Source organism: Tamandua tetradactyla, chromosome 6, assembly GCF_023851605.1.
Source record: "Tamandua tetradactyla isolate mTamTet1 chromosome 6, mTamTet1.pri, whole genome shotgun sequence".
NCBI classification, from domain to species: Eukaryota; Metazoa; Chordata; class Mammalia; order Pilosa; family Myrmecophagidae; genus Tamandua; species Tamandua tetradactyla.
The window spans coordinates 104223476-104236926 of NC_135332.1; the positions used below are offsets into that span (position 1 = coordinate 104223476).

The 13451-nt window shown below is 42.9% G+C and overlaps 1 pseudogene; it reads right to left on the reverse strand.

The window, feature by feature from the left end:
- Positions 1-1616: 1616 nt before the first annotated feature.
- On the reverse strand, positions 1617-2869 carry LOC143686257 (tubulin alpha-1C chain pseudogene; annotated as a pseudogene).
- Positions 2870-13451: the final 10582 nt, after the last annotated feature.

Genomic DNA, 13451 nt, shown 5'->3' on the forward strand with positions numbered 1-13451 from the left:
GGAGGGGATGGTATTTGTTTCAGGACTTGAAGGCTAAGTAAGGGCTCATTAAGGGAAAGTGAGGGGTGGAATGGAGGTAAGAAAATTCCAGGAAGATGACCCCAGTGTGAAAATGTGTCAAATTGTACAGCATATTTGAGGAACTTCAAAGAGTCCTGAGTTAATAGGATAAATCAGGCTGAAAAAGGTAGGATGGGAATAAATTTTGAGGTCCTGAAAGCTGGGCTAGATATTTATCCTCTAAGGGGAGCCAGTAGAGGCATTTAAGCAGGAACAAAAAATGCTGAAACTTTTTTTTAGAAACAGAACTTTGAAAGATGAATTTAAGTGGGAAAAATCTGTAACCAAGAGAACAGCTAAGTAAGTTCTTAGAATAGTGGGAGGTTATGAAGGTCAGAAGTAAGATAGTGGCCGTGGGAATGGATGGAATAGATCTGAGAGTCTGGTGCAGGATTATTGAATAATATTGGTGATCAAACGGATCTGGGCATACAAGAAAGAGGAGAACTGAAGACAACTCTGATGTCTCTTGCTTGGATAGCGGAACTGAGGTGCCTTTGACCAAGATAGATACTGGAGGAAGAACAGGCACTAGCAGAATTGTGCTTGTTCTAGTTTGCTGGTTTCTGGAATGTAGTATACCAGAAATGGAACGGCTTTTTAAAAAGGGGAATTTAATGAGTTGCTAGTTTACAGTTCTAAGGCTGAGAAAATGTCCCAATTAAAACAAGTCTATAGAAATATCCAATCAAAGACTTCTATCCAGGGAAAGATACCTTGATTCAAGAAGGCCAATGAAGTTCAGGGTTTCTCTCTCAAATGAGAAGACACATGGCGAACACAGTCTGGGGCTTCTCTATCAGCTGGAAGGGCACATGGCGAACACGGCGTCATCTGCTAGCTTTCTTTCCTGGCTTCCGGTTTCATGAAGCTCCCCAGGGGGCATTTTCCTTCTTCATCTCTAAAGGTCACTGGCTCGTGGACTCTCTGCTTCGTGGTGCTGTAGTATTCTCTGCTCTCTCTGAATCTCTTTCATGCTCCAAAATGTTTCCTCTTTATAGGACTCCAGAAACTTGTCAAGACCCACCCAACTGGGTGGAGACATCTCATCATCTAATCCAGCTTAACAACCACTCTTGATTAAATCACATCTCCAGGGAGATGATCTAATTACAGTTTCAAACATACAGTATTGAACAGGGATTATTCTGCCTTTACGAAATGGGATTTAGATTAAAACATGGCTTTTCTAGGGGACATACATCCTTTCCAACCAGCACAGTGCTGTTCAGGTTTAGAATTTTTGGCTTTAGGGCTTTTGAGACCTTCAGATAGGAGAGTTGGGTCTAGAGATGAGGAGAGGGATCTGGCCTGGATATAGAAATTTGGAATCCACAAGCATGTAGGCAGGACATGATGGCATGACAGCATCATCTTGGGAGAGGGGGTAGAACTAAAAATAGAATCCCAAGGTCCACCCTCATTTAATTTTTTTTTTGACATTTAAAATGAAAATATCACTTTTATTGGCAGTATAAAATCTCAATGGACAACTTCACAGAACAGAAATAAGACAGATCCAAGATACTTGAGGGTGTAAAATTGCAGCACACAGGTTAATACTCTTCACCCTCATCTTCTCCCTCACCATTATCTGCTCCAACCTCCTCATAATCCTTCTCAAAGGCAGCCATGTCCTCATGGGCCTCAGAAAATTCTCCTTCCTCTATCCCCTCACTCACATACCAATGAACAAAGGCACGCTTGGCATTCATCAGGTCAAACTTGTGGTCCAGGAGAGCCCAAGCCTCAGCAATGGCGGTGGTGTTGCTCAGCATGCACACAGCTCACTGGACCATGGCCAGGTCCCCACCAGGTACCATAGTGGGAGGCTGGTAATTAAAGCCAACCTTGAAGCCAGTGGGACACCAATCCACAAACTGGATGGTGTGCTAGGTCTTGATGTTGGCAGCATTGACATCTTTGGGAACCATGTCACCACAGTATAGCAGGCAGCAAGTCATGTATTTACTGTGGTGAGGGTCACATTTCACCATCTGGTTGGCTGGCTCAAAGCAAGCACTGGTAATCTCTGCTACAGTAAGCTGTTCATGGTAGAGGCTTTCTCAGCAGAGATATGGGGGCATATGTGGCCAGAGGAAAGTGCATGCTGCGATAGAGAACCAGGTTGGTCTCGAATTCTGTCAGATCAACATTCAGGGCACCATCAAAGCCAAGGAAAATAGTGATGGAGGGCACAATCTGGCTAATAATGTGGTTAAGATTGGTGTAGGTTGGGCGCTCAATATCAAGGTTCCTACAACAGATGTCATATACGGCCTCATTGTCTACCATGAAGGCACAATCTGAGTGCTCTAAGGTGGTATGTGTGGTGAGGATGGAGTTGTAGGGCTCGACACAGCCAGTGGAGACCTGGGGGGCTGGGTAAATAGAGAACTCCAGCTTGGACTACTTGCCACAATCAACAGAGACATTCCATCAGCAGGGAAGTGAATGCAGAACTGGTTCCCCCACCAAAGCTGTGGAAAACCAAGAAGTCCTGAAGACCTGTGCACTGGTCAGCCAGCTTGTGAATTCTGTCAAGAACCAATTCAGTGATCTCCTTGTCAATGGTGTAGTGCCCACAGACATAGTTATTGGCAGCATCTTCCTTGCCTATGATGAGCTGCTCAAAGTGGAAGAGCTGGTGGTAGGTGCCAATGCAGACTTCATCAATGACCGTGGGTTCCAGATCTACAAACACTGCCCTGGGCACATACTTGCCAGCACTTGCCTCACTGAAGAAGGTGTTGAAGAAGTCATCTCCTTCCTTAATGGTCTTGTTACTTGGCATCTGGGCATGGGGCTGGAGGTCAGGTTCCAGGTTGTAGAGCTCCCAGCAGGCACTGCCAATCTGGATACTAGCCTGGTCAATGTGGATGGACAAACACTCATGCACAGTGGGAACTTGTAGGGCCAAGTGAAGCTGAAGGAGGTGAGAGGATGGCGACAAGAACCTCCCACTAAGAGACCACCAAGGAGTCTAGGGGAGAACTAGTGAGTCCACTCCCATTAAATTTTTAGATGGGAAAGGCCTGGAGAAGTGGTTGGAGAGGAAAACCAGGAGAGAATGGTTTTTTAGAAATAAAAGAAAGAGGGTGTCATGGGCCAGGACAGTCAAAAGCACAGAGAGGCCAAGCAGGAAGGACTAAAGTGCCCCCCTGCCTAGACATTTGGAAGCATGCTCTTTTGAGAGCTGTTTCAACAGAATACTATGGCTTTGGTGAAGCAGCCAGGGGAGCCTGAAGGTAGAGCACTATTTCCTGAGTATCTTAGTTTGCCAGGTTGCTGTGACAAATATCACCTGATGGATTGGCTAAACAGGAATTTGTTGGCTCATGGTTTTGAAGCTAGGGGTTGCCCAAAATCTAGATATCGTCAAGGCCATGCTTTCTCCCTGAAGACTGTGGCATTTGGTGCTGGCCATCAATAGTCTTTAGGGTTCGATGGCTTCCTCATCATATGACAATGTCCTCTGCTTTCTCTTCCAGATTCCCACTGACGTCCTCCTTCCCCCAGAGGCCTTCTCTGACCCTGGTTTCCAATCTCTTCTCTTAAAAAGCCTTCAGTAATCCAGAATAAGACGCACCCTACTTCAGTTGACCACACCCTAATTTAAAATAACATCTATTAACAAATGTTCACACCCACAGGGAGGTGGATTAAAGTTAAGAATGTGTCTGAATTGGGATATGTACTTCAATCTACCATAATGAGTAAGTAGCTGAGCAAGACTGAGACTGGAAATATCTGATTCCAGACATCCTCCAGCCTGTGATTCCCAGAACAGGCTCCCTGCTGACTAGTACTTGTGTATGAAAAATGGGTTTGGATTCTAAGTTAAACAAAATTGAACATGCCTCATTGCTACAGGCTGCCTCAGGGAATTTAAAGCTGTTTAATGGCATTGAGCATCTCCAAAAGCCGGAAATGACAGGAACTCCCTCTAGAATTATTTGTCTCCTTATAGTGGGTCTTTATTTCTTGGAACTGGTGCTTCTGGATACACCGAGAGAACTGCAGTCCTATTCTATGCACTAGGCCAAGTTACTTCCCTAAATGCATTAAACTAGAATGAAGAGTTGACTTAGGGTTCAGAGGCAGGAGGGGATACCAATCCTAAGCCTCAGCTACATGTCAACCATTCAAACACCCTCCCCACTTTTCTCCCCAGATTTTAATATTTCTGAAATCAACCTGGCCTTAGAATCAATAAAAGTATTTAAGAAACTGTTTTTTTCTTTTCTTGTGCCCCATAGCTGTCAGTAAAACAATATTAAGGGACAGCACAGGTAGTAACTGTTGCAAGCAATTTTAGCACTCACGTATGCTAAAATACCAGAGGAAGTTTAAGGAAAAATGGGGTATTTACAGAGCCTCAAAATCTCTCTCCGCGGTCCCCCCCCCAACTTTATTACTTACAAAGGGAAAAATGGTAACTTTCCAGTAGACTCTAATCTGGTAGGCTCTACCCTAACCAAAAGATCACCGTTAGCATGCCCAGTAAGGAGGCACGGTGGCATCACCAGCTCCTGACCCGCACAATGAGATGGCTACTATATCACCTGCGTGGTGTCTCTCCCCAACATGCATAACCTCAGTCTGAGCAGAGCAACACCAAACTGAGGGCAATTCTGTGAAATAACTAACCAAGGACTCTTCAAAAGTGTAAAGTAAGGAAAAGCAGGTGGAAGAACTGTCACAGATGGGAGGGAGATAAGGAGACAAGCCAACTGAATGCAAAGGGGAACCTGGGTTAGACCTTGAGACAGAAAAAGGACATTAGTGAACAAAAGAAAAGATCTGCAAATTAAGTCCGCTATTTAGCTCTTAGAATTGCACTAACATTGATTTCTTCATTTTGATCACTGTATTTGGTTCTGTAAGATACTAATACAGGGGAAGCTGTAAAAGGAATGCTACACAATTTTTGCGACTCATCTATACGTCAAACATTATCTTGAAATAAAAAGTTGGAAACAAAATAATATCGTGCCTGATAATCGATAACTGATTTGAATGGTGGGAAAATGCTATATTATCTCTGTTGCCATTGCTGCTTCCCTGAGGTATGAAAGGTATCAGGGCTTACTAGACACCAGCGGCCAGCAGCTGGGGGCGGACAGGAAGGAGGCAGGGGTGGAAGTGGAGAGAGAGATGTAGGTAAGGGAATGTGGGAAACCTTGTGGCAAGCTCGTGGGGAAGAAATTTTTAACCACATCTTTGGCATGCCTTAGGATATGCCACACACACACAAATAAATGCCTGTTTGCTTCTGGGCCTGACCTTGGGGTCATGATTTATCCATCTGGAATTAGGGCTGTAGGCATCTTTCAGCAGGGTGAAGAATTCCTCCTGGGATAGAAGCCATTCTTGGCCTGACTCCTGAGAAAGGCTCTTTTAGAAACAATTTTCTTCTATTACAATAGAATTTTCTGTGATGATGGAGATACTTTGCCTCTGCACTGTCCTATACAGTTGCCACTTGCCACGTATGACCACTAGGCATTTTAAACGAAGGCTGTTATGACGGAAGAACAAACTTTAATGAATTTAAGCATAGATTTAAATAATTGCATGTGAACCATGGCTGTCACGTCGGATAGCGCTGCTCTAATAACCAGTTTACGCCTTCTTTTCCTGTTGGTCATGATATGGCTCAGAGGGAAAGAGGTGCACATGTAAAGTTGAGCATGCATGGAATGTACCATCCAAATTCCAAAGACACGTTGAAATGAAGACTAGAGAAATGATCAGCTTTACCATTGGTGGGCCCAGAATCCTGGAATCTCAGAGGTGGAAGAGACTATAGAGTTTCCCTGTTCCAGTCCCTGCATGTTACTATCCAGAAAAGAATGTTTTTCCAAGCTCAAGAGCTAGATATGGGCAGAGGCAGGCCTAGAAGCAGGACTTCTAAGCCCATTCCAGGGCTGTGCCTAACCATGTGTACCATACACACCTAGGACCCGAGAGGGTGGTTGAATCTGCAGCACCGCTCAGGCGAAACCTGTGCGAATCCCTAGGAGCTGCGGACAAGCCACACTTTGCTGCCTTATGCCCCACCCCCAACACATCAAAATATCCTAAATGTGAGGTTTGAGTGCAACAATTCCTTTTCATTAAAAAGTGGCAAAGCCGCTGTCTTCTAGCCACGTGGCCTGTTTTCTGATCCCCAGGGAGGAGAAGAACTGAAATAATAAATCCTCTAAAGAATACAGAATCAAGGACACCAGAGAGCTTTCTGGTAAATTGCCTCTCCATTACAATTTGAGCATATTCACAATGGAGAACTCTAAATAAGATGAGAAAGAGGCTAATTCATTTCATAAACATCGCTTTAATTCTCTTCATGTACCTGAGCCATGAAATCAATTATGATTGTGATGAAATGGGGGAAAAAAGTTGTTTAAAACAGTAATGAATATTACCAGAGCTTACTTTCTTAACCGGTTTTCATCTCAACGTGTAGATAATTTCTTAAATTTGAATCTGCTTAAGGAAAGCCAGAAGATGGCAAACCGCCTTCATTGGGTGATTCGGTGGAAGACATACATGATATCCTCATCATCGAAGGATGTCTCTTTGTTCTCCTAAAACAGTCAACATATTTTGAATTCCCTTGTGGGACTAACACTGGAAGATTCCAACTGCAAATAGAAATATGAAGTTGCAAAGATTTGTAACTGCTTCTCAATAAATTTGCAAGTAGTGGAGCCTATTATAGAGCTATTCCATGCGTTTTCTTTCTGGTGTGAATTTGGGGTTTTTGGAAGAGCCATGTCTTATAGCCTTTCCCCTGAAATGTAAAGACCAAAACTTTCACCTGATTATCAAGTGAGGCCAGTTGGAGCAGTTTCCTAGTTTATGTTACTTCATTTGAACAGGAGCCCACTTTTGTGTAGATGATAATTCCAGGATTAACACTGAATGCTTCTTTCTTCTTGCTGCTGAAGGTCTTTCCTAAGCAGGGCCCTGAAGCTTAGAGCCACAGACAAATCTAGAATGAGAATAAATTTTTGCTGACTGTAAACACATGAGCTCAAAGTGACCTGGTAAGCATTCTCCACAGCCTTGAAGCGCCCCGAGGAGGGTGGCTCTTTGTCAATAATATATACACACCTAGCCATCAAGGGTGCTGGGTAAATAATTAAGGGTAGGAGAGAACAGTCACAGTAATTAGTATTTACTGAACAATTTCTCTGTGCCAGCATTTTCATCCATTATCTCTTATAATCCCCCTGCCACGAGCAGTCTCTATAGATGCGGAAAATGAGGTGAAGAAAATTACTGCAGGTGACAAGTCAGGGATTGAATCTGGATTGCTCTGATTCTAATCCTTCTTTTATTCATTTATTTTTTTTAAGTTACACACATGCCATAGCCAAGACCCTGAACTCTTCACTATATACTTTGAGTATCCTTTGGAGGGAGGAAGAGTAGAGAGAGACCAAGGACCAATAGAAGATTTCTGATCTGTCAAGAATGTTTCTTGGCTTCTTCTATCCCCTCACAATTCTCTAGGTTGGCAGTTGTGGTTTTGGAAAGTCAAACTGGAGTCTTTGGTTTCAATACCCTTTCACCCCTTATTCTTCCCTCCTTCCTTCCAGGCCTGTGCTGTCACATCCCCAGGCTTCCCCATGCTCCCAAGACTCTACGTTCTCAATTTTTTTGAGGTTCTCCTGTGCCCTCTCCAATCATATCAAGCCTTTGTCCAGTCTTCGTCCAGTGGCTAAGATGGCAGCTAACTGCCTTCAGTTTCCTTCTTTAAGGTGAATCTTTGGCCTTCTGAGGACACAGTAACTTTATCTCAAGTGCAACTTGATGGTGGGAATTTTAACTACAAAAGCACGCCCTCACTAAGGTCTGTTGTGGTGGGTGAAGAAATGGTACACGTGCTGGTTTTATCATCAGCTTACTATGGTTTTCTTGAAAAAGCCCAAACTTTGCACTGCTAAAGGCTTACACATGGAAGTACCTGGTGGCTTTTTAGAATTATCACGGGGTTTGCATTCTGAAAATGCTTCCTGTAGCTTTTCTAACATGCTGGGGAGAAGATAAGCTGAATGTCAAATTATTTTCCAGAGAGATTTACACGGCAGTTAATTCTGGGGTCCTGAGCGACATAGTACGTTATATGAGAGCGATAATGATAATTTAGCCCAAGTTGACAGTATTTATAGCATAATCACATCATATGCACATTTGCCTTAGTCAGGCTCCCCCAAAGAGGAAGCAGGGAAGAAAATTGAACAGTGCAGGCAATTTTGTCTGTGAAGTTTGCATCAGAAGGATGAGATGGGAGAAGTGAGCATTTGGTTTCTCAGCAACCACACACCTTCTGTGGAGCGAGCAGTGGGATTCTAACATTTATAGTTTGAGTTGTATTCTCCCCAAGCCCGAATGTAAACAACAACCCCCACTGGTGCTGTAGTGGAGAAGCACTGATCTACCGAGAAGGGAAATGGGAACCATGAGCACTTTGCAGAAACACTCTCCAGTGTGGCACCTGCCTAAGGGGCTTTCAAGGGTGATTTTAAAATTTGTGACTTTCCCCTGAAAGCCTAAGCTGTGCTTCCATTCTGTGTTAATGAGGTGCCACACGTCTTCATGATAATAACTACCACTTATGAAGAAGCCACTGTCCTCCAAGCTTTTTATGGACATTTATTAGAGCATTTAATTCTCACAGCAATGCTACCAGGAGAGTGTTCCTAACCCAATTTACAGGTAAGAAAATGAGATTCTGAAAGGTTAACTAACCTCCCCCGTAGTCTTATAGCAGGGAGGTGTCAAAGCAGCCATTCAAACTCTTTTCACCCAGCTCCAAAACTGTATGTGTGCTCCATTACACCATAATGCCTTCCATAGAAGGCAAGTTCCTTGTTGGTGGAGGAGAATATTTTTATAATGTTGGAACTTTTTGTCTCTGGACTCCAGCTACAATTACTCATGATCAAAGTTTTTTTTAATTAAATTTTAAATTAAAAAAATACAACAAATGCAAACATTCTTAATTTATTTTCATTCTGTTCTACATATATAATCAGTAATTCACAATATCATCACATAGTTGCATATTCATCATCATGATGATCAAAGTTTTAAGCCCTACTTTGTGGTATTTCTGATGGAGATGAAGGATAAGATGGACAAAAATCTAGTCAACTGATCATCCACCACTCCCCAGCTCTGTGAGCTCTTGGAGTATGGAAAACAAGGCTCTATGCTTTGTCCACATGCCAATAAACTAACATTTCACCAAATTACATGTAAGGACTCACTTCTATTTCACAAATACCAAAGTAGGACCCAATGAAAAGGACTAGAGGGCCCCTGGGCAAGGGTAAAACAAAAATTACTGACATTATTTTTGTATCATTTTATTATTGTGCATATAATCATTTTATAATTGGGAAAAGCAGGAAAGGCCATTTTCATTTTGGGAAAATAATCACTGAAAATTGAGAAATGTACACAGAAAAAGAAGAATCCATACTCCTGCAATCTAAAGGCAAACACTCAACATTTCAGTGTGCATCCCACCAATATTTTTTTATGTAGCTGAAATTCTAGCTTATATTTCATCTTCAATCTTTCTTTTATGACTTAAGCTTTTTTCAGGTCGATTAAGCATTTTCCCACGTTAATTAAAAACTCTTCAATATGCCATATGCAATGACTGGGTAATATTCCAAATGACAAATTTAACAAATTTATTTAACCAATTCTCCATTATTGTTACGATAAATGTTACTCAGTGTGCCGAACATCTTTTAAATGAAAGTTCCTTGTTGGTGGAGGAGAATGTTTTTTATAATGTTGGAACCTTTTGTCTCTGAACTCCAGCTAAATAAATTTACAGATGAAATTTTAAGCTCTACTTTGTGATATTTCTGATGGAGATGAAGGATAAGACGGACAAAAATCTAGTATCCATTTTAACGAAAACCCTGAACTCTGAATTCTCAGTATTTGTCCCAGTATCTTTGAGGTTTAAGGGTAAGAGACATCCTGAGTTGTCTATAACTGCTGCATAAATACTACGGCATTTATAGTAAGAAGACTTAAGAATTGCGGAAGGGGAGGTCTCAGCGAGGAGTGCAACCTGTTTCCACATCATGCCCAGTTATCCTCAGAACCAAGGGCTTGAGGACACCTACTCTGCTGGCGCTCCATTAAGACGGCTCCTGGAGCAGAAACGATTAGAGCAGGCCTCGCTTTGGGACCTGGAACTTTCTCTTTCCAGACTCCGCCTGTCTCTAGGCTGAGCCCACCCGCAGGCCTGCTTCTACCCCGCGACAGCTGCTGAAACTGGGCTTCAGAGCTGCAGTAGAAAGACGCTCTCCCCACAGGGTTGGAGTGACAGTCCCAGAGTACAGTCCCATTGGCTCTCTTAAGTCCCATCAGACCCGGTCACGTGCCCATCTTTGGCCCACTCATGGTAGCCAAGCATATGCAATAGTCTGATTGGTTAGTCCTGGGGCTAGGTTCCACCCCCTTGGCTATAAAAGCAGACAGGCCAGGGACACCAAGGAAAGTTGGGTGTTGTTTCTGGCACCTGTTTGTGGTCTGTTGGATCCTTCCTCTGCTGTTTGTCCTGTCGTCACCATGCACTCTCTCTCTCTCTTCCTTATCTTTACCTACTGGACTCTGTTCACTCCTGGCTTCCCCTCCTCCCTGCCATCTTGGCTTCTGGTTTCTTTCTTCCCTGGCTGCTTTGCATTTCTCCTTCCTCTACTGTCTTTGTTCCTCTTTTAATGCCTCTCACTGAAGTTCCCTGAAAGTGTAGTTAATTGGGTTCGTTAGCGAGGAGTACAGAGTATCCCCATTAAGCAGCCTTGTCGTGTCAGGTCACTTGGAAGCTGCTAAGCAGCCTGTGGATTTTTTCCTTCAGGCCGCACCCTTTTTCCCAGGATAATCAACCAGGATAACAGAGTTATGTGTCATCCATCAAGGGGCTGATGTAGAAGGTATAACTTTTGGCTGCTTTGCTCAGAGAACAAGACAAGTAGAGCTCAGTGGCCTGAGGAACACATTTAGTATTTTTCCTAAAGGATCAGCTGTGATTATTTCTAACAAAATGTAAACCTAAACAATGCTTACTGAGAGAAGGATCTTTGAGGAGTAGAGACAATACTCTCCTAAACTCTAGGTGATACCACTGTTGGACGTATGATTGGATGGAAACTCTAGAAACCAACAAACTCAATGATTAAAGGAAAATAGGTTTGGTAAGAAAAAGTGAAAGGGGTTGAGAGAGCCTAAAAGGTGACCATGAGGTTTTTTTTTTTTTTTTTCTTGGTGAGGGGCATGTGCCAGGAATCAAACCAGGGTCTCCTCAATGGCAGGCAAGAATTCTACTACTGAACTGCCTGTGCACCTCAGGAGGAGAGGGGGTGGCACGGTGACACAAGGTGCCTGGCAGAAGCCTACAGCACCCAGTATTCCCAAGCGGTCTCCCATCTAAGTACTAACCAGGCCCAAGATCAGATGAGATTGGGCACGTTCAGGGTGGTATGGCCATTAGACCACGAGATGTTTTTAAGAACGTTAAGGTTGAGGAGGCGATTGCTCAGCTCTTCCACATGTGCAGAGTAGAGCAGAACATAGGAAATGGGTTTTCAATGGTAGCAAGAACTACCCTACTAAACCACAAATTGAAGAACAGAGAGAGGCCTCTAAAAGATGATGACATGTTCTTAGACCAGGCCATGGGGTCGATGCTTGGCTGCTTCCACTGTGGTTGGGAGGATTAAAATTCAGTCGTTTTGTAATTTGAGTTAAAAGCTAAGTAGAAATTGGAAGCCCAACACTTCTTTGATGCCATTTTAATAAAATGGACTTTATGTTATCTACCTTTCCCCACAGGAATTACCAAATGATCAGAAGTAGGGGGAGGAAAGCACAAAATTTAAGGAGGAACATGCTCTCCACTGCTGACCCTGCACTCACAGAAGCCTGAGTAAGAACCTCTGTAAGTTTTTGCCCTGGCAGTTTCCCTTGTATCACCTTAGTCCTGACCTTCTGAAATGGATGTGTGCTGTGCTTTCATTTTCCCAGAAGCAAAACTTTGGGGTGGTTTAGATGAGAACAGTCACACTATCCTGCTGATTTTGATCTGGATTAGTGACTCGAATTAAAAAGGAAAAAATTTGTTCAGGTATGTGGTGTGTGTGTGTGTGTGTGTGTGTGTGTGTGTGTGTGAGAGAGAGAGAGAGAGAGAGAGAGAGAGAAGGGAGAATATAGATTTTTTCTAAATATAAAAAAATTTATTTTCATATATGAGCTCATTTAAAACAAAAACAAACAAAAAAACCTATGTTTTTAACCACCACTCCAGGTTGGATTTCTCCCCAGGAAAGCCAACTGGTAGCCTCTGCTCCTGTGCTTTCTTGTTTGCAATCTGTGCCCCTCGATCCAAGCACTTCTCTGCACAACTCATGTTCATCTGTCTTATTAATAATTGGCTGCAACCTTTCCAATTTTCTCCTCTAATAGGCTTGCAGAGTTTTGTTACTTATCACTTTATGAACGCAATTCTTTTAGACTGTTTTTTACATTCCTCTTCTAATGCCTTCAGGTAAATTGGAGGATCACCTGAGTAACTCCATGCTGATGAGGAAGGTTTTGAGGCAAGCCACTTGAACCTGATCAGGATGTTTTCTCAAAATAGTGAATTATCTCCAGACCGCTTGACATAGCTGCATCCCACTGGCTTTCCTTCCAGCAGTGAAAAGGCTCCTGCTAACAAGTGTCTCCCCTAGAAAACAGTAGAACTGGTTCTCACTCACTTGTTTCCTGTCTGCATGGCACCAGTTTATTTATTCATTCATTCATTCATTCTTCCACTTCCTAAGAGGTCTTCCTTTCCAAGTGAAACATACCTCAGCCTCATAAACATGGAGTTTCCTTTAATTTTCTTGGAAAATATTCCAGTTTTCTTGACCTATTAGCAATAATTATGTCCATTCAGGAAAAGATTGCCTTAAACATTTATTCCTAGAGGAAAAGTCCCTTAAAACTTTGACTTTGGGTTGTCCTTCTTTTTTCACATGGGCGGGCACCAGGGATTGAACCCAGGTCTCTGGCATGGATGGCCGGCGAGAATCCTGCCACTGAGCCACTGTTGCACCGCCCTGGGTTGTCCGTTTTTAAGGCTATTGAAAAATAATGTTTTAAAAACTATGATTAATAGCTATGAATCATGTAAAAAATATCAGGTGTTGGTTTTAGAACCCAGATATGGGGGATTGTGAAGAAGCATGCAACTTATTCCCTTCTAGAGTCTGTTTCAGTCTGTTTTGTTCATTTGTTGGCAAGAACCAGGAGGTGTCATTTGAAAGGTTGTGTGGCTAGCCAGGCTGGTCTCAGGGGCTCTACCCTAGAGAATC